The sequence below is a fragment of the Rhipicephalus microplus genome, chromosome 9 (genome assembly GCF_043290135.1).
Source record: "Rhipicephalus microplus isolate Deutch F79 chromosome 9, USDA_Rmic, whole genome shotgun sequence".
NCBI classification, from domain to species: domain Eukaryota; kingdom Metazoa; phylum Arthropoda; class Arachnida; order Ixodida; family Ixodidae; genus Rhipicephalus; species Rhipicephalus microplus.
The window spans coordinates 49578605-49606476 of record NC_134708.1 but is presented as its reverse complement, the minus strand read 5'-3'; the positions used below and the strand labels follow the sequence as shown (position 1 = coordinate 49606476).

The window sequence follows — 27872 nt, the reverse complement described above, 5'->3', positions numbered from 1 at the left end:
GCCGTTGTCAGTGCATCTAGCGCACGTTCTCGTGTACTTGCTTCGTTGTCGGTCGGTGAACTGTTACTCGCTGTCAGTACTCGGACGAAATGATTTCGCTGAAGGTGTCGTGCTTGCGTAGAGTGTTCAGCCCCGAGCTTCATCGATTTACACGTCCCGGACGGCTACGGACGTGTCTTTCTTGCCTTTGTGTCGTAGGTGTTCTGGTAGGTGTTCTGGTCACTGGTAGGTGTTCTGTGCTATAACTATCGTCATGCCATACCAACTAGCCCAAGCTGCCAAAGCGGAAGCTGCGTCCACTGGTCCGGGATCGCTCGGAGGCATGTTCGTTTTTCGCGTGCCTGGCGGCCTGCAGGCGGTTTGGGACCGCCCGAACAAGTTCTTTCGGGCAGCTGGCAGACGACAGCGCGGTGCGCATACTGTGCGGCCATCTTAAGTTAGATACGGGAAATTTTCGATGCGCTCTTGCTCTCTCTTTGTTTTTATGTCCGCTGCTCGCATGTTTCTGGATTTCGCATTGTTTGCGCACGCAGTTCTTGTCATCAGTGTTCTGAGCCACGTCGAGCATGTGCGTATTTCCGAAGGTCGGTCAAACACGCGCTATACTCGCTAGGAGAAACAGCGGTAGAACGACCGCGCCGGTCTGCGATGCACACGCGCTCGAGTAGTTCACTTACAGTAAGTTGCTTCCCAACAGAAATAGGTGTGATTCTCTACCTAACTTGTGTTTAGGTTGGTATTGGGTCAGCGTTGTGGTCTGTGTCACAGCTATGGAGGGAGCAGACGGCATAGCCTGGCATAGCAGACGCCACAGCGGATGCAGTCAGCACCAAGCGCGCAGCTGGCCCGAGGCCGCTCGGGCTGGCTCGGGACTTTTAGATCACATGCATGTGACGTAGCCGCCTGTGAGCCGAGGCGTCCGCAGGCCGTCCGCGAGTGATCCGGGACTTGGTAAATCGATGAAGCTCCCCGTTCCATTAGTTTCGGACAACACCCCCTAGATATCCTGTGCCTGCTGGATGAGCGCGAAACGCCCCTCATCTATGGCGGCGCTGCCTACGTAAAAGTAAGGGTCTTTATACTCGGCCTTTGAGATAAGCAATTTGGCGTTTGCTACTAATTTTAGAGCATGCCTTGTATGTAAAAAGTTGCTTGCTGAATGACGGCGTCGCTTACGTAGGGTTAATTATAATTATGTTTGCGCCTTTTTTTAAATTTTTACGTAATTTTTGTTTCACATAAACTCTAAAAACGTAAAAACCTATTTGAAGACGGCCGCGTTTGCTGCCACCGGGTGGCACGAACCTTTTCGAGGCAAAACGGTTCGGTTCACCCAATAGCCGCTTAAAACCGGCTTGACTTGGCTGAAAACGTATGAATAGACGGCGACAGAATCGCCGTGTTGGACATTTTTTGGGGGACGTTTAGGTGGTGGGAACGAAAGGTCTAAAGTTCCTCACTAGCTTGTGAGGATCTTTACCGGGCGGTGGTTATTTATCCGTGGTCTTTGCTTGGCCGGGAGCCTTATGCATTCGCGAGAACCGCCTCTGCGCATGAATACGTGGTCTCGTTCTGTAATACTGTCTATAAGCAATGTGGTAACGACTTGCCCGATCATGAACACCGTGTGTTAGGCTATTTGTGGATGTGTGCCGTACGTGTATGTCTGGTAAGTGTGTGTGTAGCGTAAGGATCGATGTGTCGCTTCGGTGAAGTGTATGCTTGCGCCAAAACTTTCATTGAAGCTTCTTGTTGCGTAACTGCGTGAGACAGATACGAAATGCACAAGTTGGAAGCGATAGACTATTACCAGGCGTTCACACGACGTTATTTTCCAAGTGGCTTAAATATGTTGTCGCCGAATACGATAATCGGTTTTCTAAGCTATGTCTTTTCTTGTGGGTGCATACAAAGAAAAAAAGAAATAAAGTTGAAGATATGCTGGGAGCACTATAAATATTCGCTCAAAATTGCCACCTTATGCGTCTTCTTAAAATTAAACAGTGCCGCAAGGCAGTCGTGCCTTGCGGTGAAGTGCACGCTGTGTATTGCGGTAAAGCATACATATTGCGCGCGCTCGTGTTTAAATTGGAAATGCACTGACATTGGGCCTCGTGTGTGCACCTAAATTGTACACGCGCTATCCTCTGCCTCATCAGTGACGATGCGGCAGTCAGTATCGTCATCATCTTCAGCTTGTGTAACAAGCACAGAACAATTTACCTAGTAAAATATATTTTGTGGCAGGCAATTCGCAAGGCATTCAGATGTTAGTTCATTGCAGGATTAATTCAAGATTGTTAAATGGCACCTTCAAATAAACGAAACATGCCTATCAGAGGCTTCAGTCGTACTTCAAAATTTGTGCCATGCCTTAAATTGAAAATGATTATAAAGGAAATATATGCTAAGGCTGGGTGTAGATTAGAAACTTAGAAAATTTGTAGCTCATGTTTTCCTATCGAATAAGCACAAAAATAACTGTTGAAGAATGGTCTACAATTACTCACACAGTTTGCAAGAAATAGGTCTTTGAAACGTATGTCGTGCCAGAACTAAGTGCAAGGTGGTTAGAGGAAACTGGTTATGACCCGACATAATAGCGCATGTTCGAACGTTTTACATGGGCTGCTTGTTGGCAAAATGGGGTGGGAATTAGGTAAGTGCCTGCAGGGATCTGCACAAAGAGACGAAACCTGCTACATCTTTTTTATAAATTTCATTATTTGTGTCAAGCATGCGTGCACTCTTCGTTGTTGTGTTCTCTCAGGGAGCAAGTATATGGCATACGCTTGAAATCCATACGTTACCCCTGCGATTTGAAGATGTTATCACAGTGGACATGAACGTGCAATGTAGTTGAAAATGTTGCTGGGCACCAATTTTCTTAACAATCTGAACCTGCTTATACTACAAAAGTTACCACGTGACTTCAGCCAAATAGTTTCTAACTGTTGTAGTTACTGTCAGATAAAAGTAATAATGAGCTAGTTGTGCTTGGACAACAGTCTTGCTTTACTGTATTAAAATACACTAATTTAGTACCTGCATATAGAACTGACCACTTATTTTTTTTTATTTGTGGTCCTATTTGTTACAGTTTACTTTCAAAATATTTCATACAAGGTGGTTAAGTTTTAAGTCCATACAGTGGGCAAATTTTATCAGCAATACCGCATGCTGTACAATCACTTTTACTTCTCCTAGAAAGCATGGTGTTCCACTATTCCGGTATGTCTCGGCTGGGCTTCTCGACCTCGACGACTGTACATGTCAAACAGTTTGCCAAGTGTAACTACTTACTCCCACATAACTCTAAATTTTGTCGAGCCATAATAAATAATTGGCAGTAAGAACCAGTTACTAAACCCTTTTTTTATGAAGTGCTCTTTAATCAGGGACCTAACAATTCTGTACATAAACGATGACAGCAACTACTTCTCCACAGATTGAACGATTAGGTTGTACTCATAAAAGCATTAATATAATCAGACTCTTTTTTTTTTTGGAAAGTAAATACAATGCATAAATAGTCTTACCAGTCCGTGATTCAATATTGTAGCTAAACTATCGTTGAAAGCCAGGGTCATTTACAAATGCCATGTGAATTCCCGGAAAAGTGCTAGGTAGCTTTATATAAATTGGGGATGTCTGCAAAAAAGCAAAAAGCCTACGTTTATGCTGAGCAGAAGTCCAAGTGAACATGCCTGCATATGTTCATGAACTAGTTCCCTGTAACATGTGGTGCAACAGCTCTAGCTTAAAAGCTTCAGGCAGCTTTTATGCTGCTCCAAAAAGATTTTAGTTGCACCACAAGCTCCGGATATGCCTTTCATGAGTCACGTCACTGTGCCTGTTCAGTGTTTAAAAAACAGGTTTGAAGGGGATGGTAAAAATTTTTTTTGAAGGGGTGAGTAGCAGAGAGCACTAATTTATTAAAGTCTTCAATTTTATTATGTTAGCTCTGAGGCTTGCAGGTATGTTAAATGAGCATGGTCATATGAGTAACACCTCATAGGTCAATAATTTTTGGGTTGACAGCAAGGTAGGAAGAGACAGGATTATGAAAATTGCAGAAGTAGAAGTATTGAAGTTGTCGAGAAGACTTTGTTAACAGTACATTTACAGGCTTCACGCACAATTTGCTTTCCAGCTGGGTGAATTTACTTTTGCTGATGCTGCCGATGGCGTCATTGCACTTCATAAGCACTGGTTTTATGCACTGCACGTGACGATCTTGTTTTTTCAAGGTTCATGTACTGATTAAAAAGTATAGGATCAAGAAACTTACATGCTGTCTTAAGGCATAATCATGCTCACCATAGAGGTAATTGGTGACATTTTAGTGAGTTGTATGTGGGAGGTCTGTGTACATAACATCATAGTAATCTTGCAATGCTGTAGCTTTATTTGTGTAACGAGTGAAGCTTCTTTTCCTGTTAAAAATTTCTGCCGAGCAAACAAGTTCCTACAGTAGGATTTGCCCTTGGGTAAAGCAGGTGGTAAGAGTGAGCTTATTCAGAAGCCCTTCGAGAGTACCCGCTGAAGGAATTAGTAACTATAGGGCGAAAATTCCAGTGCACCAAGAAGGGCAAGGGAGGACGGTGCAGGTTAACATTTCAGGAGGGCATCTTCTGGACATCATCCTCTTCTAGCCACAAGCTTGTATGGCCAATGTTTAGCAGACTCCTACAAACATAAACTAGGTATAAATGTTGCTTCTCTATTGCAAGATGACACACCATATACCTTTTGAGAGTCTCCTCACCACAAGCTCTTACATTAGCCTAAAAATATTTTTTTTTCTACGGTGCCCTTTTTTTGTCCTAAACATTTGTCTGAAGCAACAATATGCACATTGTGACAGTCTAGCTGGTGACCACAGAGATGGCTCCCGCCATCACGATGTATACTCCACTCAATATGTAAGACACTGTCAAATCATAGTCCGGTGTGCGTGCATACGACCTTGGACATGCAAGCAGTGACCACTTCTCTTGTGTTCTCTGCACTGGCGAATGCTTGTTGCACACCTATTCAAGATTGTGACAGTGAAATTAGTTCTGGCAATGCTGTCTCAGAGGTAAGACTGTGTACGCCCTTAGGAACACCATGGTGGAGCGAGCAGAGATTCATATCAAATGTAGTAATAAACTGGCAACACCATGGCGATACAAGCACACTTGCATTAATTTATTACATTTTTATTGAGGCAGACATCACACAGCTAAGCCTAGTTGTGATCTCTTTTCATTATTGTCTACATAGATTTTCCGTTGGTCACAGCACAGGAAGAAAAATTTCTCTGTGGGAGCACCATATTTTAAGCTTGCATGACTCCAATGAAGCACTGTGCGAACAGATATATTGAAAATGTCAATACTTTGGGTCCTATAAATGGTGAACTGGTTGTCACATTCAGCCAGTGATCCTGCAGGAGCTTTAGCATATACTCTAAGGTCATTTTGCATCAACAATGCCACATACAATAGTTTAACAATGGTTGTTAATGGGCAAGATGATGCATAGCTTCAGGGAGGTAATTAAGCTAAGGGGGAAAATTATAGATGCCTAAGCACCACTGGAAAAATGAAAAAGCACAGAAAAAGAGCATCGGTCGCAGCTGAACTACAGAAAATATTTACACTGCACCACACATTCGCATCGTCTAGAATTTTCCCTAATAATGTTATACCAACCTGCCTAGCAGCAAGTACTTCTAAGGTAATAAAGTGCAGAATGACACTTGCATAAGACAGGGAACAGGACGCAAGTTAACTGCCATCTATCTTTGTTTGTGCAGGGTGTCTACCAACCTGGGAAAGTCGGGGAATTGGGGCCTTGCTGGAAAACTGTAGGAACTTTGGTAAAACCTGGCTAATTCATGGAAACTGGCGGCGGTCTGTGCCACCATCACAAAAATAAGCATTGCCCTTGATCAATACTCAAAAAGTCACTCCTTCGACTGCAACTACAGTGAACAGCTAGAAGAGGCCTAAAAAAAGGCTATGCATAACTGTTTCTTCTTAGTGTACAAGCAAAAGGATACACCGACCAAAATAACACAAAGTTTACTGATGTTTGGGCACCTGATATTGTTCTGAATGACAGCCATAAGAAAGGTACATCGTATTTAAGTATGACTAGGTGCGTGATGTAAGCACCAAAAGTATATGGTCAGCGTTCCATAAATCTTATTGAGTATATGTGCAGCTGTGTGAATGTGCAGGGATTCCAGGTGCTGGCATGATGCTAGCTTGTTTTCTTCGACCAGAACACGGTTGCTTGACCAGTCAATTTGAAAGCCTGTATATTTCGCATGTTCAGCGAGGGCATCCAAGGCCGCCCATGATTTGGTGACTTCATTTTGAACTGTTGTGTTGTTTAACTCTTTCATTGAAATCACAGGTCTCATAGACTGATATGTTGTCACACTCGTGGCAGACTACAGTGTAAAGAAGACTACAGAAGGTTCGCTCGGCAGCTTATTCTTCCCATTGACTAAAACAGTCCTTAGCTTCCATGTTGGTACATGCACTATTTTGATGTATGTTCCTTCTACATATCACATATCATATCTGACTTTCCAAGCACAGCATTTCTCACATCGGTAAATTTGTGCAAATTTGTCGTGGCCACAAATTCGGCTTGGCTTGAAGGCCTTTTAGTTTGGTGCTTATGTTAGAACTGCCATCACAAGAGGTTAGCTGGGCTATGTTTTGCCTTGTATAATATTATTGCTATTATTAATATTATTGGCGATGCAGCTGCAAATGTCCTCCGCTATGCACTTATTGCAGATATTTCAAGAGTAGCACACTCTCTTCTCATTTCATTTCCTTGAGATGGTGTTATTAAATCCATGAGTATTTTTTATCATTATGTTCATAGAAGAGTACGTAAATGAAGGTAGCATGAAGGTAACCAAACCACGCAACTTAGCTTCACAAAAAAAGCCTACTGGCTTTTTCAGCTTGCCTTTGTTGTACATAGCCTGGTCACTCTTCACAACGGTGTTCATGCTGTCCGAGACGCATCTGGAAGCTAAGTTGCATGTTTTGGTTGCTGACAAGAAAGGCTTCTTTTCAACTCTAGATGGCTCTATGTATAATGATAAGGTAGCCACTGGTTTGGAAAAAAGCTGAATAAATCATTTTCTGAGCAACTGCAGCCAATCAATTTATGTGGATAGACATGCATCTTCACTTTCACATGCAAAGTGTTCCCCAGGGATCAATCATGGGACCAGTTTTGTTTCTCATTTACATCAACGACATTGGACATGGTTTGTCATCTACTATCAAATTATTTACATACAACTACATCATTTATGGAAAAATTGACAGTACCCAAGCTAACGAGTCATTATAGTTGGACCCTAATTAACTCGCATTTTGTGTCACCATGGCAAATTAACACTTCCAAAACGAAGGCCATGACGTTTACAAGAGCACATAAAACAGAAATGAGTCAATATGAAATTCAAGCTCTCCCCATTGAAAAAGTATCCCTATTTAAATATCTTGCAATTCATTTATCTTCTGACCTGCCTTAGAATAAGCGCATCAATATCATAACTAGTGAGGTGTCAAAAGCACTTGGATTTATTAAAAGAAACCTTTACTTGGTGAACTATACCTCTAAAATGCTAGCGTACACTACACTTGTCCGTTGAAAGATAGAATATGCATCTATCATCTGGAACCCACATCAATCATATCTCATCGATTAACTAGAATCAATACGAAATGAAGCAGCAGGATTTATCACCAAGTAGTATTCTCGCAACTGCAGCACTACAGATATTACACACTCACTTCCATTACCCCTTCTTGAAACACGCAGACTGTCGTTGCTGTTGTTGCATTTTCATAGATTTCATCGTAGTAAATCTGCCTTCGTAAAGCTTGCACAAACACACCTCATAATATTTTGAAACATATTGACAACCAATTCAAAATACAGCCTTTTTTGGTACACACAATTATGTATCAACACTCACATTACTTCGAAGCACACATCACGGGAACACACTGCCGAGCGACATCGCTTGATTCATTGATCATGCCGCCTTTGTAAACCAATTCAATATTTTCTTGGACATGTGACTTACCTATCTGTGTGAGTTTGTAAGTGCATGTATGTGCTTATTTTTACTCTTCTTTCATTGTAAATATATTTTCTCCTTAAAGATGATAGTCTTGCTTGGGATATTCCAACGCAAAAATTTTGGTCTGTCTGTCAGCAAAAAGGCTCAAGTACGACCACATCCACAGCATCCACCAGTATTGCTCAAGTTTCTGCGTTCATACTTGTACTATTGTCAATGAAAAGCAAATATTGAGCATATTTGGGGTACAATATCAACACATCAATATTGTGCACTGTGTTTATTTATACTAGAAAAGGTATAAATAAGTAATTCTAAGCACTGCAGCTGATAATGCGACGCTTCGCATGAAAAGGCGAGTCTCCTACGCTTTTCTAAGACAATACTGTGCTGCTACCTGTCTTGAAATCTACAAAGTATCGCCTCCAAGATTGCACGCATGCTGCGTGCTGCGTGCTCGCTATAACAAAGGCCATCCTTTCATTTTCTGAAATTACCGCCAGATGGCACTCATGTCTCACGCAACACCTTCAGGATCCCATTCACCAGTTTTCTCGTGCAAAACATCAAATAAATATTTCTGTCTATTCACTCTTTTCAGGCGAAATACAATAGTCTTTCGACGACATTTTTGGTCAAATATGCAGATAGGGGGCAATTTTTTTCATGGCAATTTTCTGTATATATATTTTTTTGCACTATAGCTGTGTCTCTCTTATTGAGTTTTCATTCCTGCCACAATTTTTTTTTTCCTTTTGCATCTTTATCTATGGAACTGTATTTTACATTGTTTACCACTTTAATTTTATGATGGCAATGTTCTGATTTGCAAATTTATTGTATAACTAAAACCCCCTGCGTAATGCCTGAATGGGCCTTTAGGGTATATATTAATAAAAAAAAGTGTTGATGCACAAAGCGGGTGACTGAACGAATAAGTTTATGCCCTGTTACTAACGCTTAATCAGGAACATGTAGCGGCAAGTGTGAAAAAAGCAAAAAGGCAAAAACTATCAGTTTTTATTTCAGTGAAGATTCATGTTGCCACTAAGTGCTGTTGTTTCAGAAAAAGACACTTGGTAAATAAATGTTTCAGAGTATATTCAAAGAAATTCGGAGCGTTTGAAGACTTGTGATCCGCTAAGAATTTCTAACTCAGAGTCTATCATCTTATCACTAAGTGAACAACCTTCTTTGTGCCGTAATGCATTCGGTATAGACGTAAAAGATTTATATTATTGTTTGCCCCAATGTGAAGATTTGAAGTGTACAAAGCAGTGCATGAGAGAAGATAATGATGAGTTGTTGTTTCAGTGCCAGTGTGGCATCTCTATTGCATCGTTTTTAGAGCTCATGCAGGCCACCTAAATTCTGCCGTTGTGCTTTGGAAGGGAAATAATTTTGTCCAAAACTCTGGTATCTGCATTGAATCATGAATATACCTGTAATTAGTTATATTTTTCTTGGGTATGTAGACGGGCAGCTGCAAAAGCATTTGAATTGGTTATCATCACACGCTGTTTGATATGTCCATGACTTCTTATTTCTACTGGACATTAACAATTGCTCTTTACTGGTTGCTAATATAAAGAAAGATGTTAAGGAAAACGAAATGTCAGCGTTTCACTTTGGAGTGTCTAAAAATTGATGAGCTACAGTTTCTCGATTTAAGACAGGCTTTCGTAAAAGATCACATATATAGCAATACCAACCTAGATTCATAAAGCCGATTCTGGCCACTCAAAACCACTCAAAACCATACCATACCACTCAAAACCATACACGGAGCCATTGTGTCAACTTTGCTGGGTGCCGCTCTTCAGAAGTTACGCGAGCACCTTATGGCGCATGCATTTGATGCACAAGTTGCTCGCCTTGCAAATTCTGGCTTTCCGAGTGACGTGATTTGCTCCTTGTCGAAAAACCTTATTTCAAAGATCGAGAAGTTTTATCATTGTGATTCTAGTGCACTAGAAATTAGCAAGAAAAAGAGGCAGGCAGTTATCTCATACATACACAGGATAGCACATGGTTTGAAAAATGTTGGTGCTCGTTATTGCATAAACTTGTCATTCTCAGCATGTAATAAAGTGCATAATGTGTGTACTTTGGTGGATAGAGCATTGTGTCAGCAGCCAGGGAAAGGGAACAAATGTGTCTCCAGTCATGTCCACAGATATGCTCCTTGCACTACTGGCGTGGTTTATGGGATTCCACTGTCTGGCAGCTGCGAATATTTAGGTGAAATGGGGGATTACATAAACGTGTGCTTAAGAGAGCATGGGCTAATGCCATCAGATGCTAAAATCATGTCTAATTTGGCAGCTCGTTGTAGGCCATGTGGATGTGTGCTCAGGGCTGGGCAGAGATGCCCGAAAAAGTATTCCGGAATGCAGATATCGAAATGTGTGGTTTGGAAGCATAAAATACAGATACTGAGATAAATTTGTAATTCATGTGACAGGATATTTCAGAGATACGTTTGCAAAAAGACAAAAGAGTATTCCAGAATACATATACTAAAATACTTTTGTCTATCTCGGGGATAGTTATACTCCATACAAACATTTGTTATGTGCAGCATAATATTTAAAATGTGCAGCACATTGAAACTTGCAAATAAAATTCATTTATTATATTTTCACCATTCTCCGGGTGTCATTAAGGCATTACAAAGGATGCTTACACTGCACATAATTGTTAATAACCACATATTTACAGATATCAGTTGCAATAAAAAACTATGCCATATGAGAGCATCAGTCACACGCATTGTACACTGAAATCCGGAACTCGACAGCAACACTGTTAGTTATGCTAGAAGGAGCATAGTTCAAGCGAAGTGCTGGAACCATAAACAAACGAACTTCCAGTTGAAGGTTTAGTGTTTTCTAGAATCATCTTAGAAAAGGCAGAAAGAATTAAGAACGGACAAAACAAGGAATGCGAAAGGAAACTCAAAAAGACCTCTTTCGAATCGCTGTTTGGCCATGCTGGCGTTTTTCAGAAATGCTCTGCAGAAAGAAGTATCGTAGATGGCACACGGCACCAAATTCTCTTTGGTTGGTTTGTGGCTTCCGCATCAAGCTCCAGTTTTTCAAATAGGCACTGCAAAAGAAAAGTAAAAAAAAAACGAGAAAAACAAACACTACTCGTTCAATTGGCATGAGGAAATACATTTAAAAATGGCGCCCATTGTGCAGTATACAATACTCCTCACAATGAAAATATCTGTGCTGGAATTCAATATAGCAGTATAAGATTGTTGTCACGCTGAAGCAGGCCATCATTCAAACACATCATGGGATGCGGGTAGCAAAGCAACTAGCTCGCTTTCAAGAAGGTAGGAGTCAGTTTCGCCCTCAGCAGAAATGTAGAAATGGTGGGTGCATATCTTGCCGTGGACTGCCAAGGTCACATCAGAAATTTTTTTCCCCATTGTCAACATGTCTCAGCTCATTTACGAAAAAAAAAAAAGTAACAAGATACCCGTGTCCTGGATAGTATCGCGATACATGCGATACACCGTAAAAGTATTTCACTACTGAGATACAAATACATTTTTTAAAAGTGCCTTGATACAGCAATACAGACACTCAAAGGTATCTCTTAAATACTATTGCGATACTACCCAGCCCTGTGTGTGCCCCACTTGTAGAAAACAAGTATCAAATATTGACATGTTGATTAGCGCATGTGTAGCCGAAGCATTTTCATTAGGTCTAACAACAAGTGCATAAGTATTTCATGTAACACTCGTCTAGATGAAGAACATAAGGTCTTAGAGAAGACATGAATCATTCTGTGCTGTAACACATGTGTACATGTGCATAGTTTTGATGAGTCAATATTTTCTATGTATGTTCTTTCCTTTTCCAAATAAATTTCAGTTGTGAAATCAGCGCTGTGACCCTCTCTGACTGCTTCTAACCCGTTCCTTTGTAAAATATCCTACGGTGAACACTCACCAATTTGCCTAACTCACGATTCTGCATCTTTTATTTACCTATAGAATCGGGGAAGCAGTTGCGGTCTGACAGATTCCTTTTTTCCACCCCATATTCAAACATCAGTGCTTCAAACGCTACCGCAGCTTTTATTGCAGGTGTCTGAGTACTTTCATTGTGCTCCACGTGTCAGAACCCAGAGAAATAAAACACCAACAAGCATGTGTGCATTGCGTAACAAAAAAAAAAAGAGAGTGAAAGAAAGGATAAAGTAAATTTTGCTGTACAGTTTCGTTGTTGCGACACTGTTGTTAGTCGTTGTCAAGACAAGGTCGCATAAAATACGTAAGTACTCCTTTTTGCTGAAAAGTATATTTTAGACATTTACAAATGAGACGGGGATGCAAATCATTAGTAAATACAGCAGTCTAGATCAAGGTAATCTAATCCAATCCTAAATGGCCTGCAGGCTATAGCCATTATAATGAACTGGAATGTGCTCCAATAAGCCAACTTGCCGGGCTGTTGCATCCTTGTTTTATACGAATGCCGCGAGATAGCGCCACCTTTACGTTTTCTAGCAGCATTGGCTGCACTGTTGGACTATCGCAGGCTCCTTCAAACTTGCAGCTGCAGTTGATTTTATTTGTGTGGTTGTGTTCTGGTTGTTCCAAAAACCAAACAGCCAACTTCCTCAGTGCCTGGGTCACAAGTTTTGTTTTGACCAGATACACACATTTTTTCATAATTACCACATACACTCACAACATTATGAGTGTGTGTAAAATGTGTTGATTTGTTTTATATGAGTGCCTCTTATTTTATTTTTTTACTGCTAAAGTGTTCTTTCCACCGCACATTTTCCAAGAAGACATTATGGTCATGGAGTTTGCTTTTAATCTATGTGAAAAACCTGGAAAAATCACTAAATTTGAAAAAATTTAAATTGATAAACACCCTGTTGTGGCTTTGCTAGCAAGTATGTTAGGAAACAGACACGTGTGCAGTATGGAAGTGTGCAATGTCACAGTCATGTATTGTCAAGAAACGTCACATACCTACGCTTGAAATACTTTTCTGACCTTCCAAGTTTCAACAGATGTGTCATTTACACATCACTTCTTTCCTAGGATGAAATGCTTTCAAGAGTCCTATCAGGACCCCTGCCTGTGATCTTTTTCAGGTATTTAATATGAACTGACATGCCCTAATGCTTGCATACCTACACAACAATCTGTCAAATTTTCCATACTCTCTTAACAGCTTGTAAATTCACTCCTAACAACAGCCCCTCCACTCTTCCAGTATAGGCCAAAAGGGTGATTATTTACAATACCATGCTTGTGGAACATCACTATCTATGAATCTTACAATTGTTTGGTGAAAAAAATTAGGGGACCCTCAAGGTTTGAGTAGAACACAACAGTGATATCCTATCCCTAGTGCATACTCCAACCACCTAGTGCATACTTTTTGCAGGATAACATTACTTGAAAAGTTTATACTGCAGATTATTACTACGTAATCAATGTTTAAAGTGGCTTGTGCTAGTAAGGGTTTCGCATATAGTTGCGGTCTGTGTAATAGATTTCTAAATGGTGGCTAAACGAGCTTCTTGATACGTACACATAGTTACTTCGAAGAGCGCAGAGATGGGACACAGGATAGACCACAAAATACAGGTACTGTGTAGTATGCTTTAAATCATGAGCAACTATGCGCATGAAATGTTTTTAAACTTGATATGCACCCAGTACATGGTCCTAAGAGAATACTCCAGTAGCATTTGTGCCTTTTGTTTTTTGTGGCTGCTTTAAACAACGAAGTCATTATGATAATCACACGTTCTGATGGCCAGTGGCAATGTACATTTGTACCATGAAATACTGCGATATTACATATTGTATATTGAAGCGTGTATACTAGACGCGTGTATTTGTAAAGCATGAAAATTATTTTTGAGCAGGCACGTGGCTTTGTGGTAGAATGCCTGCTTGCCACACAAGCAGCTTGGCTTCTATTCTCACTCAGACCTAGAAGGTTTTATTTGTTATTCTTTTTATTTCCATGTTTTTATATAATAGACCAGATGTAAAGTGAACATGGAAAACATGGAGATGTAAGTGAACATGGAGATGTAAGTGAACATGGAGAATGGAGAACACTGCAGCTGTACAGGTGGAATCACACTTGTCCAGAGCAGCGGAGCGTATGGCTCTTGTTAGTGACGGCTTCTACGTCACCTTAGCTACATGCTTCTGTTCACGCTTAAATTATTGCACAAAGGCCTACCACGCCGTATGCCATGTTAGATATTCATACGGCGTCGGCATTAACATATTTCTGCAGAAAACAGCAACTGGAGCGGTCGGCTGGGTGTTTTAGGCAAGTGTGATTCGATCTCTACAAATATTAAATGATTTAACACTCCAAATTTAATTTTGTTGTGTTCGATTCAACAGTCATGGTTTGCAAAACTGTATATGTTTTAGAAGTTTACTAATGTTTTAAAATGTTAAGTACACCAAAATAAAAGAAAACTTGTGCAACAGTATGATATACACAGCATCCGCTATGGCATAATAAAAGAAAAAAGACTTGAGAAGTTGTGTAGCGCAGCTGGCTACTCAGCTCCAGGAATGTGCTTGTACCAATGAATACTTACCCTTTCTTAACGGTTCTGTGGATTTCGAGGGCCTGATTATTTTCTACGGCCAATCAATTTTTTAATGTACATTTCTTTTATGTCACTGGAAAGCTCGTAATTCAGAATGTCTAATCACGCATTGGCAACACAAAAAGGGTAATGAAACAGTTTTCACTAACCGTTGTTGCTGATGGAGTCTTATATGCAGCACATGTTGAAAACAGTGGCCTACAGCTGTTCACTGCATTGGTACCAAATTCTGCCATGACAGAGTGCATGAGCAAAGTGCTGGAGAGAGGGTGTGTGCATGCACTGTGGTTCAATGCAGGTTTTTTGTTGCTGTGGAGGAAACTCCACTGTTGAGCATCAATTTCTTAACCTTTTGATGGTTAATAGGATGAATGCATCCCACTTTTTCCTCAGTAAAACTTTCTCTGCCACTTTACGTTGCCATCAGCACAATGCCTTCCAGTTGTGGTGTACCAGAAACATTAAGGAAACTGAGAAACTATATATTGCACATTTACAATGCATGGTATCAGTGATACGTTGAGTTTAAAATCTTTTATTCTGTTAATATTTTTTTTAAGTCGGTGTCATATTGCATACCAGTTAGCTAAAGTTTCAAATTTATGGTATTCTTCTGTTCAAAATTTTTAAGGAATTTTATTATGCAACTATAGATTTTCTTTCTAAATTGCAAAAATTACATCTGCCTAAAATCATTGTGGAAGTGCACTCGAATGAAAAATGAAGCAGTTCCTTGCATAGCCTAACAACATAGCATACATGCATAACTGTTTTTTCATTTTTGATGGATGCCACAAAACAGCACATTCTTTGATATTTTTTATCATTATGAGGAGAGGCAATGAGACCAAAAGCTGTGACTAAGACACTGTTGCTAAAATTTCATGCCAAAGGAAAAATATGGCAAAATTGCTGCTTCATACAGCCAGGAAGCCAAAGAGAACACAAATTTTCAAGATCATCAAATCATCCAAGATATATGAGAAAAGCAAATATGTCACACCTGAATAGAGTTCACGAATATGATGCAGCATTTGTTAACACACTTACAGCATTCAGTGCATTGACACCACGTCAAAGTGGCTTGCCATGATTCATTACCACAATTTTAATTACCTATTTGCGAAAATGCAGGCTTAACTGAGATGTTCACCCTTATTCATTGCAGATACAAGACAAGACATGCATAGACACAGCTTCGTTAAATGTGAATGAAAAGCAATATTCTCCTTTTTTTTATTTTCATATGAATGAGTGCACTCATCTATGCCTGCTGTTTTCTCCTTGTTTTCGACGAGTTTCAATATTATCGCCACCTACCGACAAGACAGACACAAGCTGAAAGGGTACGTGTATGTGAAGACCTTGGGACAGAGCCGCTAGACTCAATGCCACAGGCAGAGGCGCAGAATTGCGTAGAAAATCTGAAATTAATGTTAACTGCAATTTTTCTCCCACAGTTTTAGAAGTATACTGCCTTCACAATTCAATATGTAATATCACAGTAATATTTCTTGATACAAGCGTGCACTGTAATCAGGCATCAGAACATGTGATTATCTTGAGGACTTCATAGTTAAAAGGTAGCCAGCCATAACAAAATGCACACATTTTGCTGCACACTTTCCTTCAGACCACATAGTGAGTGCATACCAAGTTGGAAAAGATTTCATGCACCATGTGCTTGAAGTACGCACTAGGACCAGGGTATCGTTATCGTGCTCAATTCTTAAAATCAAAGCGTAAGGGTCCCCCAATTTTTGTTTTTTAAATGAGGGAAACAAAGCAATATTGTAACCATAGATATTTTATGCCAGCGATTTGACTAGTAGGTTAGCTCAGTGAGCCATTTAAGCGTTTATATCAGGTTAATTTGACTCAAAGAAAGCAATATTATTTTGAAATGGCACTGTATGCCAAAGACCTGACATGGTGTCTATTGTTGGACATTAATCTCCAAGTATCCTCGGCCCTCCTTCTTTCCCTCGTTGAAGGGCCTGTTTTTTGTTTAAGAAAAGGTGGCAACCCTGGTGGCCACAAAGTGTGAAAACAGTGTAAAAATATTGAAGCAGGTTGTGTAGACAACAATCTACAGACACTGAAAATGTGTCACTGAAAATTCGAGGTATGAGCTAGCCGGAGGACGTTTGCACCTTTATGTTTTCCTTGCGGCACAGAGCCCTTGCAGGAGCGAAACATGCTATCAATACAGAGTTTCAGTGCGGCGGCTCCAAGTGGCTTGCGTACATGAGCCCATGCGTTCTTTTGTATTCTCCACAGGTGCGGCGGTGAGTTCAAAGAAACGCGATAATAAATAATAACATGAATAAGGTCACAATCCTGTTACGCGCGTCGTCAAACGCTTCCTGCTGAACAGTGACACATACACGCGGGCGACTATGTGCCCCAAGTAATTGACACTTCATTTTTTGCATCTACCCAGGAATGACGAGAACACACGAAGAAAATTTTGATGCGTGAGCATTGAGAAATTATGAACCATTTTCCCGAAGAGAACCCTGCTGGGATGCGAAGCAGTAGTGGTGCTCACGTCGTTGACCCAGTTGAAACGGGCGTCGACGCGGGTGCTGGAAGAACGGCTGGAAGCGAACTCGGTGTAATGTTTACTCGAGTAAACGTTTGTTTGAAAAGCAAAGACATGGGAGGCGGGTTGGGTTTCGTGTAAGTTTCATCGCAGATAACAAGCTAAAAAAGTGTTTCCACTCGACGTGCGGTCGAGCGTTGCGGGTGGTGGAGAGGGTGAAGTGGGAGAGATGTGTGTTATGAGCGGGTGGAGGAGCCGGCAGCTGCTGCGGGTGAGATGTCAACGCGCAGCTGCGACTTGACCTACTTGGCAGTGCTCCAATACCTGCGGTGAGAGAAACGCGCTGCGGTGCGTTCCCACGGACGTACGTACGGCGTTAAACACGTGAGTCAGAGATGCTTCGCATCTAAAACGCCTTACATCGGCAGCGCTGACCCGACGAATGCAAAGAATAAATGTCGCGGTCCCATCAGGAATCGAACCCAAGCATTCTGCGCGGCACTCAAGCATATTCTACAACAAAGCCACGCCAGATCTCGGACCTACTTTTCAAATAGCTTAATACCTTAATATGGTCATGAAACGTTAATAGTGGTTGCAGTGGTGGCAATCCAGCTTTATAAACATTACATATGTACTCCTATGATGCAGCTGTAATATCGGGTGGACGTCAATTGTTGCTAGGTGCCATGCACTGAAGTTGATTTATGCAGCAGCGTCCAGGGCTACCATCCCCACTAGCACCAGCACTTCATACCAGCTTATTGATTCTGGTGTTCCTAATGCTCAAGTTCATGTTTGCATCATTGCACAAGTGCAAACAAGTGGTTATATAAACACTTGAAATTCTTCAATGTATGCCTGTGTGTGGAACATTTGGATGTATATTTGGCATAATTTCATGACGTGCTGCTATAAAAAAATCACAACATGGTCACGCTAAGCATGCCTCCGCATGCTTCGCATAATGTCGATTCCAGAGCTACGTGGAATATGCTGAATTTTGCAGAAATATCCTTGGGCAAGACGTACTTTCGGCACGAATCTTGACATAAGTATGGGTCAGTTTTTTACAAGAAAATTTAACTCTTAGAAATGCCGATAACCATATTTTTAATTGTATAGTCAGTGTACTTAACATTTTAAGCAGTACTCTATTTTGTATTCATACAAACACAGCTGTAGTGTATGGCTCATAGTTGAGGAAAATGCTGGCAAAGTACAACTTGCACTTTTGCAGTTAAGACGACATAACTTAAGGACTCACTGAACGTTTGTGTTATGCATGGTGTACTACTAAGTTATTACCGTTACTTCGTGCGATCAGGCCGACATTATGATCTGTGTATGATACAGCTCCTCAGCTGCACGATAGTGATTTTCATTGAAAAGCTGTTTTCTGGCACGACAGGCTTGAGAATTTTGGGACAGGATATGACAACGAGCATGTATGCTAAATCTGAGTGCACCGTCAATTCAGTCGATCTGTGTATAGGAGCGAAAATTTAGCCAGGTAACGGTAATAAAGTGACGCATAGGGAAAAAACGAGGAGCCCTCAAAAATGAGGGCGAGAGAAGTGCAGTGTGCGTGTGCCTCCTTCTTTCTCTCTTTCTCTTTGAGAGCTCGCCTTTTTTTTTCTTGCTCTGTTCCCTGTTGTATCTTTCCTCTTTGTTTTCTTTTCTGTCTTTGGATGCATCACTTTCTACATTCTTTCCTTTCCAGGTGAAAATACTCCACGGTTTCAGTTCACTTTAACTGAAACCATGGCTGTATACAGCTGGGATTAAGTACAAGCCAACACATTAGCAACATGTTCCAGTTGGTCCCAGCATGAACCACTCGAGACTGAAAATGAAACCAGCTGGAATCATTTGTTATAATGAAACCAGTTGGTGTGAATTATTATTATTATTATTATTATTATTATTATTATTATTATTATTATTATTATTATTATTATTATTATTGTTATTATTATTATTATTATTATTATTATTATTATTATTATTATTATTATTATTATTATTATTATTATTATTATTATTATTATTATTATTATTATTATTATTATTATTATTATCTTCCTTATGGCCATTCTCTTCATCCCAGAATAGCTGTAGTGCAAGGCAAATAAGTGATAAGGGCTCATCGCCTTCATGATGGTTTTTTTTTGTACATCTAATGCTGACAACATTTACAGTTCATTGTATGCCAGTACAAGTTTCATTTTAAAAAGGCACAGGGTATTTCAAGCAGTGCAAACAACTAAAAAACAGTTTGAGTAAAGCACAGGACATATGCACAACCAAATATTGCTGTGTGCTGCATCGAAGTTTAAACGGGCTGGCACTCCCTTACCTCCTATTGCCTAGCACCTCTCTGCCAGAGGAGGACATGGCACTGCAATTTATAGAAAGGCATAAAGCTACTCTGAAAAGGTCTAACTGCTTTGCCTCATACTGCCATCACCTGATCTTTTGGAGATAAGGTAAGGTTGCATGAAAAACAGGTAGCCGTGCATCAGTCATTCCCTAATACGTACCTCCTGCAAAAATCCAAAACATCCCCGGGATGTCCTTAAATGACGAAAATATTCTTGTCCTGTAGGGTGTGCCACAAGACTGGCTGATATATCTGAGTCCATTAAATGCAGTTAAAATATGTAGGTCTTTGTAAGGACATTATAAATACTGCCTTAAGCAGTGTAACAGTGAAATACAGATTTAATGAGTAAACTGCAAATCAAGTGCAATGTTATCAATGCAATAATAATAATAATAATAATAATAATGATGAATATATTACTAACATGATTATAATAGTTTGTGGGGTTTCCACATACAAAGTAACTAATGGCAAGAATTAAAAGGGGGTGCACAGGAAGGCAATGAGGTATATTTATAACAAATTCAATCTAACGAATTCTCCTACTGAGTTGCAAACGAAAGCTGGTCTATTAACACTACAAGGTAGGGCAAAAATAGCAAAACTAAAGATTTTGTTTCAATTAATTCATAGTGACATAAACATCGACCCGTCAAAAGTAATTTTTTTCTGTCATTTTGAGTTAACACCTTACAGGCACTCACAAACACATAATAAATACACTTTTAAATCAAGTTGCTATAAATATTCATATTTCCCCCAAACCATAAAAGAATGCAAACCAAATAAGTCCTTTTGGTACTGATGCCTCATCTTTCACTGTGTCCTTAGATATGGTACAAGCATCACGCATAACCGAGAGGAGAGAAAACAAAGAAAGGAAGGCAGTATTTGCCGAACAGTATAATAGACAGCACTTTCTTAAGAATTACATAGGAACTGCAGTTGGGTAAAGATAACTAGATGGCGCTGTACCCCTACTCTCAGATCGGCTGCACGGGGGGCTGTGCCTGGATATGCATAGAACGAGCGGATCTCTCAGTCTCCTTTATAGTCACCATACGTAGTGGATCGTTGGTGGGGCATGAACTAAGCAGAGTGGCGGGCACGTTAAAGACGCTTGCGCTCAGCTCTTTTGGCACGCGTCTCATCGGTGTTACCCATGCGTCATCTGCATTCTCGAACGCGATCGAACGCATAGACGCATGCATGGACTGACGCTTCACCCCACTCATCATCAATCACTCCATGAATATGCTGTAATTTTTTTTAAATTTTCTTTTTTCCTTCTGGAATTTAAAATTTTATTATTTTTTTTCCTCATTTTAACTTGCACATATGTTGTAATACCACTACTATTATTATATTCTAACAAAGCTTATTCAGCAACTAAGTACCTCTATATCACTCTACATTTCATACAACCACGCAGTATAGATTTAAAACTACGCTTCAAAGTTAGACTCCACTTATTTACTCATAAATTGTGCCATTCTCTTGATGGAGTGATTCATAGACTGAATTATTTTAGAATTTTCTAACACATTTGACAAGGTCAGTCATAAACATTTACTTCAAAATTAAGTCATCTGGACCTTGGCACTACCGAACAAAGTTTAGTACTTTGAATGCTTCGCATGAAATTGAACTCACTTTGTGCTCAGCTAAGTCCAGCTTATTTCTCATTTTAACTGCCAATGCCCCTTCCTTGCTATCATCTAAATTTCGTCATGATTTGCTGATAATAGTGTTGTCATTTGTGAAATTACTAACAGAAACTATTTGTACCACACATTATAGATATATTGCTAAAAAAATAGGCTGGAATTAATCTGAAACTCCCGCACTAACTATAAAGTTAGTGCGGGATAAATACCATATTCTTTCGTCACGATCGTAAAAATTCAGGTGGTGGAGGCATACTCATGGCCACTAAAAAAGAACTATCATGCTCTCTAATCAACACATCTTCACAACTAGAATCATTATGGGTAATATGCCGTGCCCCTCCCAAAGCAATAATACTTGGCGTATGTTATAAGCCCCCTCGAACTGACCCAGACTTCCCCCGCAAACTTAACGAAACCTTATCCCAGCTATCTAATAAACACCCTAATGCACATGTTCTGCTTTATGGGGATTTTAACTTTCCCTCCATTAATTGGCTCAATCAGGTTTCACCAACCTTGGGAAATACTGAAGCAAGAGAATTCATCGATGTTTGCCTCAACTTTAACCTCATCCAACAGGTAACCGAACTAACGCACGTCACTAGTGAATCCTCAAACATTTTAGACCTGGTATTAACAAATAGCCCCGAAAGCTTAAAATCTATTGCATACTTACGTGAAATCAGCGATCACAAAGTCATCCATACCATATTTAACTTCACCTCAAAAATACGCTCTATTTTCTGCAAAACGATTCACTTGTATGATAAGGTTAATTATGAATTAATTAATCGTGAACTATGAGATTTCCTACCATACTTCAAACCCAATCTCGGTTCCTGTTCTCTCAATGACAGCTGGCTAATGCTTAAGGACAAGATAACTGACTTGACTAATAAATTCATCCCCACAGTGAGCTTTACTGCCAATAAAGATAAACCATGGTTTTCCAAAAGTTTGAAAACACTTGAAAATAAAAAAAGCGCCTCTTACGAGCTGCGAAGTTGAATGGTAATGCGTGCGCATGGGGCAAGTACTATGCTGCGGAAGATGCTTATTATGCTGAAATTAGAAAAGCGAAACAGACATTCTATCACAATGATTTATCTAAAATTCTGAAATCTAACCCTAGAAAATTCTCGGAAATCATGAACCTGCAACTAACACGAGACATCACGCTTACAAGCAATAAAAATGAAAACGTAAGCGACACTGTTTGTGCCAATATCTTTAACACCGCGTTCTCATCAGTGTTCACTAAAGAAGCCAACGTACCGTTTCTTACGCCACCTACTACGACATCACCAGCGATGGCCCCTGTTGTGTTATCCGTTAGTGGCATTTCATCACTCATTGACAAATTAAAACTTTCATCATCAGCTGGCGTAGACAATATTAACTCTAAGTTATTAAAAAATACTAAGGAAATTATTGCAGTGTACTTTTCGATGATGTTCTCATTGTCACTCGAAACAGGAATTTTACCAGACGACTGGAAGGAGGGAAAGGTCATTCCAGTCCACAAATCAGGTAACAGACAGTCCCCCCTAAATTATTGACCCATCTCTCTAACAAGCGTCCCCTGCAAAGTCATGGAACATATCATATATTCACACATCATGAACTTTCTTGACACCAACAATTTTTTTCATTCTTCCCAGCACGGATTTCGTAAATCATTATCCTGTGAATCCCAACTAGCTATATTTATTCATGATATACACTCTTCTCTCGACCATCACTTTCAGACCGATTCAATCTTTCTCAACTTCGCAAAAGCCTTTGATAAGGTACCGCACAAACGCCTACTGTTGAAACTTTCCCAGCTGAACCTGCCCCCGACATTCTTGCATGAACCACACAATTTCTTACTAACCGCTCTCAGTTCGTCTCCATTAAAAATACCCGTTCTAGCTCCCTCCCAGTAACATCCGGCGTCCCCCAAGGATTTGTACTCGCAACCCTCTTGTTCCTAATATATATTAATGATCTTCCTGTTCATGTATCTTCCCATATCCGTTTATTTGCCAACGACTGTGTCATCTATCGCACAGTTACTAACATTTGTGATCAAACTACACTCCAACAGGATCTGGATCTCGTGCAACAGTGGTGTGATCTTTCGTTAATGAAGCTTAACCCTACTAAATGCAAACTCGCCTCATTTCAACGCCAGCGTAATTTTTTATCATTCTCATACCTAATCTCTAATTCCGCTTTCGAACAAGTTCAGTCATAAATACCTAGGCGTCACCTTAACATCTGACCTTTCCTGGAACACTCACATAAACAACATCATATCATCCGCGAACAGACCCCTCGGTTTCCTAAAGCGTCATTTGCGTCACGCACCACTAGACATAAAACTTCTGGCTTACAAATCGCTCATCAGACCTAAACTAGAATATGCAGCGCCCATCTGGAGCCCGCACCAGATATACCTAATAAACGAAATAGAATCTGTATAAAATCATGCCACTAGGTTCATTTGCTCTTCATATTAATACGAAATAAGCGTATCATCCCTAAAACATGACATTGATATTAATAATCTTTCTGTGCATCACTGCATCGCCAGCCTCTGTTTGTTTCACAAGTTCTTTCACAGTTCCCTCAATCAAGCACCTTACATTATTCCACCAACGCGCATATCTCACCGCACAACCCATCCTTATTCAATCGCATGCGCACGCGCTCGCACTACTACTTTTGCTGCCTCATTTTTTCTTCGCACAGCAGTGGACTGGAATGGCCTTCCCCGTGACATTGCAGCCATCACGTGTTCATCAACGTTTGCGCAAAACATAAATACATATTGTTTGTCAGAAGATCACTCTCTGTAACCTCCATTTGTTAACCCACCCCTTATGTAATACCCCCTCACCGGGGTCTTTAAGATAATAAAGTGAAGTGAAGTGAAAGTTAGCAATGCTAACCACATGCTTGACTTGTGCCAGAAATGTCGCACCACTCCTTCCTTTCTTAATGTTAACGTACAATCAAACCAAAACATGTGCACGCATGTGCCTTTAACACATTCTGTAAACAGATTTGTCCAATGCCTATGAACAAGCCTTATCAATGCCTTTTGGCCTGTTTGACACTTCAGGGCCTTCGATGCACTGTAAGGGCACAAGAAAACTTGTGGGTCTTAAAAGTGACTTGTTTCAAGACTTTGCAATATGATGGTTGATTGAAAGTGATAAAATACTGAAGTTGATAAATGAGTTAGTTGTGGTGTCTTGTATAATAATATGCATACTCTGTGAAAAAGAAGCAAGCAAGCAAGCAAATTACTAAATTCATAATGAAAACATAATGACATCAGTTCAAGATTGGTTGTTGTGGTAACTCACCTGTAGTTTGATCGTAATTATGGAGTATGAATGTTTAACTATCTTGAGTTTTAATGAACTGGCATTTAGTTTGTGAATAACAGTATGCTAAAGAGCATGTACATATTCTTGTTTGGTTGTACAACAACAGCATTTGGAAATATTTTTAAAGAATGAGTGGTAAAAAATTTGTGGCACAAGCCAAGAACATTATTATCATTGCTCATTTTGTAGCCAGCCTGGACATTCGAGAATAATTTAACAGACATCTGTCCAGCCAAGTATTTAAAATTACCAAGGATGTTTCAAGGGATGACTACATAGTAATTGCACCTGCATGCATGAGCTTTTGTCTCTCAAGTTTCATGCATGTGCTTCGTCATGGCAGAGCATGGTGCAAATACACCCAATGGTTGTCAGCCACTGTTTGGTACACAAGTTGCGCAGCAAAACGAATTTGAAATGAAATTTAACACAAAATGTTTCATTGCTATTTCCCAGTTGATGTATTATTTCCATTGCAATATAAAAACAAGTACATCAAATACTGGCTGTATCTCCCTTTGCAGCTATGATAAGGACTCCTAGAAATCTTAAAAGTAGGAATCAAGTATCTGGCGAAAACATCAAGCCCTTAAAATCTACAGAAGTGTTAAGCAAGGGTAAGTGACAATTGTATAGGTAGCAAAATTACTTTCCTAGAGCGAAGCAGCCAGCTGCACTAGATAAGCTGTCATGTTTAATGCGTATAACCTGCCAGGAATGAAACTTATGATACTTTTATACATTTTCGCTTTATTTCAGTGCACTTAACATTTTAAATTTTATTAAACTAGTAAAAAATGTTTAGTTCTACAAATAATGGCGACTGAATCAAATAGAACAGTATTCAACTTGGTATGTGAAATCGTAGAATATTTTGCACACTCTTCGAATTTGGCAGTTGCAGAATTTCCCTGGGACGCATACTTCTCCATATGGGCTTTACATGTTTTCTAGAGAAAGCTTCTGGGCCATCATCGTGAAATAATTTTTTTAATTAAGCCATCATAGCAAGTGTGGTACTTCATTTGTTTTTTGCAAAGCAGTTGTAGGGTTCACATATCTCTATTTTCAAGAAATATGAAGTGAATGAATGAAAGTATAGTTAAGCAGCTAACTGAATGATATAATGACCCGTATGGACTATGACCACTGGAAGGGTGGAGCGTGTGTTGTTACACGTGAACTTACAGGCTGTTAAGGGTAGATAGACAAATATGGCTGATTGTGTGTAAGTATTAGGGCATGTCAGTTCAGATTAAATACCAGACAAAGATTACAGGCAGCAGTCCTAATAGATGTGAACTGTTGGAAGCAGTTCAAGCTGGAAAAGAAGTGGTGTATTTAATTGTGACACATTTGTTGAAACTTTGAGAACCAGGAAAATTTCTCGAGCAGGCAATGTTAAGTGATGTTTTTGATGACTGTGACATTGCACACTGTCACTCTTCACATGTGTCTGTTTCCTTATATATTTTCTACCAAAGCCACAAACAAAGATAGATGGCAGTTAACTTGCGTCCTGTTCCCTGTCTTATGCAAGTGTCATTCTGCACTTTATTACCTTAGAAGTACTTGCTGCTAGGCAGGTTGGTATAACATTATTAGGGAAAAATTCTAGACGATGCGAATGTGTGGTGCAGTGTAAATATTTTCTGTAGTTCAGCTGCGACCGATGCTCTTTTTTTGTGCTTTTTCATTTTTCCAGTGGTGCTTAGGCATCTATAATTTTCCCCCTTAGCTTAATTACCTCCCTGAGGCTTTGCATCATCTTGCCCATTAACAACCATTGTTAAACTATTGTATGTGGCATTGTTGATGCAAAATGACCTTAGAGTATATGCTAAAGCTCCTGCAGGATCACCGGCTGAATGTGACAACCAGTTCACCATTTATAGGACCCAAAGTATTGACATTTTCAATATATCTGTTCGCACAGTGCTTCATTGGAGTCATGCAAGCTTAAAATATGGTGCTCCCACAGAGAAATTTTTCTTCCTGTGCTGTGACCAACGGGAAAACTATGTAGACAATAATGAAAAGAGATCACAACTAGGCTTAGCTGTGTGATGTCTGCCTCAATAAAAATGTAATAAATTAATGCAAGTGTGCTTATATCACCATGGTGTTGCCAGTTTATTACTACATTTGATATGAATCTCTGCTCGCTCCACCATGGTGTTCCTAAGGGCGTACACAGTCTTACCTCTGAGACAGCATTGCCAGAACTAATTTCACTGTCACAATCTTGAATAGGTGTGCAACAAGCATTCGCCAGTGCAGAGAACACAAGAGAAGTGGTCACTGCTTGCATGTCCAAGGTCGTATGCACGCACACCGGACTATGATTTGACAGTGTCTTACATATTGAGTGGAGTATACATCGTGATGGCGGGAGCCATCTCTGTGGTCACCAGCTAGACTGTCACAATGTGCATATTGTTGCTTCAGACAACTGTTTAGGACAAAAAAAGGGCACCGTAGAAAAAAATATTTTTAGGCTAATGTAAGGGCTTGTGGTGAGGAGACTCTCAAAAGGTATATGGTGTGTCATCTTGCAATAGAGAAGCAACATTTATACCTAGTTTATGTTAGTAGGAGTCTGCTAAACATTGGCCATACAAGCTTGTGGCTAGAGAAGGATGATGTCCAGAAGATGCCCTCCTGAAATGTTAACCTGCACCGTCCTCCCTTGCCCTTCTTGGTGCACTAGAATTTTTGCCGTATAGTTACTAGTTCCTTCAGTGGGTACTCTCAAAGGGCTTGGGATCGAGCTCACTCTTACCACCTGTTTTGTCCAAGGGCCAATCCTGCTGTTGGAACTTGTATGCTCGGCAGAAATTTTTAACAGGAAAAGAAGCTTCACTCGTTACACAAATAAAGCTACAGCATTGCAAGATTACTATGATGTTATGTACACAGACCTCCCACATACAACTCACTAAAATCTCATCACTTACCTCTATGGTGAGCCTGATTATGCCTTAAGACAGCATGTAAGTTTCTTGATCCTATACTTTTTAATCAGTACATGAACCTTGAAAAAACAAGATCATCACGTGCAGTCCGTAAAACCAGTGCTTATGAACTGCAATGATGCCATCGAAAGCATCAGTGAAAGTAAATGCACCCTGCTGGAAAGCAAATTCTGCATGAAGCC

The 27872-nt window shown here is 40.0% G+C and overlaps 2 long non-coding RNA genes across 2 annotated transcripts; one reads left to right on the top strand and one right to left on the bottom strand.

Annotated features, from left to right (window-relative positions):
- The first annotated feature begins 1082 nt into the window (after window positions 1–1082).
- LOC142771754 (uncharacterized) lies at window positions 1083–12012 on the top strand. Its single transcript, XR_012886119.1, has 2 exons — window positions 1083–1669; window positions 5804–12012. It is a non-coding gene; the product is annotated as an uncharacterized LOC142771754 (long non-coding RNA).
- Window positions 10724–27827, bottom strand: LOC142771757 (uncharacterized). Its single transcript, XR_012886122.1, has 2 exons — window positions 27673–27827; window positions 10724–11218 (listed from the first exon to the last, which is right to left on the bottom strand). It is a non-coding gene; the product is annotated as an uncharacterized LOC142771757 (long non-coding RNA).
- Window positions 27828–27872: the final 45 nt, after the last annotated feature.